At 33.8% G+C, this 4,097-nt stretch overlaps 1 long non-coding RNA gene across 1 annotated transcript; it reads left to right on the forward strand.

Annotated features, from left to right (window-relative positions):
- The first annotated feature begins 1,969 nt into the window (after nucleotides 1-1,969).
- LOC137652092 (uncharacterized) lies at nucleotides 1,970-4,019 on the forward strand. Its single transcript, XR_011046181.1, has 2 exons — nucleotides 1,970-2,096; nucleotides 3,730-4,019. It is a non-coding gene; the product is annotated as an uncharacterized lncRNA (long non-coding RNA).
- The last annotated feature ends 78 nt before the right edge of the window (nucleotides 4,020-4,097 follow it).

Consider the following 4,097-nt stretch of genomic DNA (forward strand, 5'->3'; position numbering starts at 1 on the left):
GCAGAATTATGTGAATATGCCTCAAATGGAAATATTCTGAGTAATGAAGCAACTCCCAGAATACTAACAAGATTATTTTGTAGAATATGGCGTGGAGGCAAAACCTGATGAATGGGAGCTAGCAGTGTTGGTGAAAATGGCAAAAAAGCTGCGAGGTCCGACTGATTGCAATGTTTACGGAGGAATCACACTTCGTCAATTGTCATGAAAATATATAGTATGCTCCGTCTAAAGAGACTGGAGAGAAAGATTGATGAAAAGCTGAGAGATTAAAAGCAGGATTTAAAAAAGGTACAAGTTGTACTGACCAATTTTCATTTTAAGACATGTACAGCATTATATAAATTAAAGAATACGTTTTTTATGACACACTTAGACTATGAAAAGGCCTTTGATAGTATGCACCAGACAATTTGGGGAGTCTTGCGTTATTATGGAGCTCCTTTTAAACATGTAAATTTTGATCGTTTGTTTATGAGTATAACGCGTGCAAAGTTAATGTTAGTGGAGTTCTATCAAATGACTTTCAAGTGAACAGTGAAGTAGTTCAGGGGAATACGTTGCCACCTATGTTGTTTATGCTCCTCATGGATTTTGTAATGCAGAGAGCAGTTGGGAATGGCAGAGGAAGATTGGACTCGATGGGTAACAGGAAATTAGCTGACTTAGAGTATGCTAATGATGTTTTCCTTATTAGCAGAACACCACAGGACTTGCAAAACTTCCTTACCAGAATGCATGAAATATGACATGAGGTTGGGCTCAAGATAAATAGAAGAAAGACAAGAGATAATAACAATGGATTATGCAATGGAAGATGAAATATCATTGGAAGGAGGGATGGTTAATGAGGTGGTATTAAGGGAAGATGAAATTTCATTTTAAAGAGAAAGGATTAATGAGGTGGAATCAAGGGATGATCAAATATCATTGGAAGGAGAATTGATTAATACGGTGGAATAATTTAGATATTTAGCAACTTTTATCTCTAATACGTGGTCTTCATATTTTGTATTTAATGAAATATTGATAAAAGAAAAGCAGACAATGGCTAGGTTAAGTAAATTCTGGAAATTAAATCACCTGAAATTAAATGAAAAAATCATGCTATATATCAGTTTATTGCGATTGCTGTTACTGTGTGGACATGAGTCGTGGTATGACAATGAAACAATATTCAACAGATTTTATAGATTTGAGAACAAAGTCCTCAGGAAAATATTGGTAGATTTATAGCAGGAGAGGATTAGAAACGAAACTGTAAGAGAGATTATTCGAATGCCATATGTGTATGAGATCATGGTGAGGGGCAGATGGAGATGGTTTGAGCATGCTCTTCGCACTCCCCAAGAGAGATTAGTTAACCAAAAGTTCAGCTGGGCTCCACAAGGAACTAGAAGAGTTGGGAGACCCAGTCCTACATGTCCGAGGACTATGAAGCATGATGTAGAAGATGAATGGAGATGTATTGATTTAAAAGCTCAAGATAGAAATAGTAGGCGAAATCTAACCAAGGCCCTTTGGGTCAATAGGCGTGGGAGATGATGGCGATGATATTTATAAATAGTGTGTCTATATAATTACAATGAAAGGGATTATAAAGAGCTAGAATATATATAACAATATAGAATTATATCTAAATTCATGTTTCAATACGCATTTAACATACCGATCAATATTATTTGTGAATCATTCAAGTTTGATTTGGAAAATGATAAAATTTCAAATAGGACTCTTTTGATATTTTGTTTATATCTCTTTTTTTTTCCTTTTGAGTCACTCTTTTACTCATATATTCAAAATATTAATATAATAACATTCAGAAAATATAACAATGAAACGGCTGCAACTAGTGGTTAAGTGATTTTGAAAGATGAAAATTAAGATACAACTGTTATATCTGTTTTGGGCAATTGTCTTCTATTTTTTCCTTGGAAATTTTTCCACATCTTTACCTCTGACTTCTCTTGAAACCAGGTAGGCAGTTCTCCCCGACTCGACTTCGAGTTAACATGTAGCTGACTAAGAGTCGGCTGCATGGCTGGGGAAAACTTTCCCAGGCAAATATTTCTCTATTGTGTGGTGTTCTATTTGCTGTAAGTATATTTTGTGAATGCTTAATTTTAATTTCATTTTTTAGAAAAATTAGACTTTATAAATTAGCAGTCTTTAGATGATTTACATTATTATATCTGTTTGGTATTGATTGTCTCAGCTTGTGTGAACATTGTTGTGAATCTGTTGGGTTCATCTTTTTGTGAGTCTGAATTATAATTGCAATTAATTCATATTAGCTCTTGATTTAACAATACGCTGTAGCTTTCTAAGTTCTTCAGAAAGCTTTTAATTTTTCTAATTCGTTACTAGATTATCCAGACAACTATTCTTTAATATCAATCCCTGACTGAACTGTTAAGTCCTTAAACTAGTCTTGGTGAAAATAGTCCTTAAAATACCATCAGAACTGTGTGTAGTTCATATACTAAATAAGACTCGGACTTATTATCTACTTATTTTTAGGGTCTTAAACTTTATATATCAACATATTTTTTACATTAACTGCTACCACAGTATAATGTTGCTCGACTTTTAGCTTCAATCTCTTACTCCGGTATAGACTCTACATGCTATCGAAATTCTCATTCAAATGATAAGGTGTGAAACTCCAGTCTTGACCATTGTGCTGTTAAAACACTTTCACTTTTTTTATATGTACTTTACTAGTGTTTCAAGGGTTCCTGCTTAATTAGAGCCATATTATGGCATTCAATTAACACTTGAGACAAGAACTTGGGAGAAAATCCTGATTTTGATATCGGAAGTAGATGGTAAATGAGGAACTGAACCAGAAGTTTTTTCATTGATGTCAAAGTAGATGGTAAACGAGAAACCGCACCAGTTGTTTCAAAATCCTCCACGGCTCTCAAGACTGAAAAAATAGCTGTAGAGATTGTATGCAGTGGCAAAAAAGTGTTCAGTCTCTTGGTAAAACTGTCGCCTTATTGGTTTAGTCGCGTGATTGTAGTTTTAAAATGCCAGTCCCAAGTGAAATTGGTTCAGTTTATTAGTAAAACTGTCGCCTTATTGGTTTAGTCGCCTAATTCTTGTTTTAAAATGCTACTCCCAAGTAAAATGTGGATAATAATTTTTGGTTATGAACTAGGACATTTTGGTGATTTATTTATACGTAGAATAGTCTTTAGTAATGACAATGTTTTTAATATGAAAGGGCTCGGTCTGAATAGTAATTTAAGATATATAATATTAGAGGGACTATGTTTGCAGGTGGATTTAAAATTTTTCTTTAAACTACTTCTAGACCTAGCGCCGGTTTTGATTTATATATCCAACTGAACCTTTAACTTCATCTTTAGTGAAAGTACTTAATTTTCATGACTTGTTGGCGGAGCTATCGTATAGAATTGCCGTTTATAGACTATTTGAATGCATATATGGCAACCAAAATTTTGTTACATGCCTACTACTATTACTGGTATTCATTTAAACATACTATATAGATAATTAAAATTATAACATTAAACTAGGGCACTTCTCGGTATATCTGGAAAATTTCTTTTATTGACATTATGGTGATTTAATTTTAATAGGAAATTATTACTTCCAGGTCATGTTTGAAATATATCACTGAACTTAGATGTTAGTATTTTAATTAGTAATTAACGGCTTGCTTTTTGACCTTGCACTACAACCTATTATTTCTTGTTTCAGGTCCAGACTTTGTTCAACAGAGTATTGGTGGCAGATTCTTCCAACAAATGCTCAGAAGTGTTCTTCTAGACTTCAAAGAACTGAAAGGCTGCAAGGTTTTAAAGATTGGCAGGCTCTCCTAAATACATGCATCCTTACTTCGGGAACATTGCAACCCTGCCTGTAACCTTTAGCGCAGGGTTCTTGGAGACGCCACAATAATACAGTCAAATGTTTGTACTGGTTTTATGTAAGGTTTAGGTTAGTTCATTGCAAAATCTTTGAATGCATAAATTTCAGTTTACTTGCGAGATGGTGCATGCGAAATTTCTTTAGGAATTTACATTTTTGAAGATTTTGCAACATTTTTAGGACTAAGGATGAAGTTA

This window comes from Palaemon carinicauda, chromosome 13 (assembly GCF_036898095.1).
Source record: "Palaemon carinicauda isolate YSFRI2023 chromosome 13, ASM3689809v2, whole genome shotgun sequence".
In the NCBI taxonomy this organism is placed as follows: domain Eukaryota; kingdom Metazoa; phylum Arthropoda; class Malacostraca; order Decapoda; family Palaemonidae; genus Palaemon; species Palaemon carinicauda.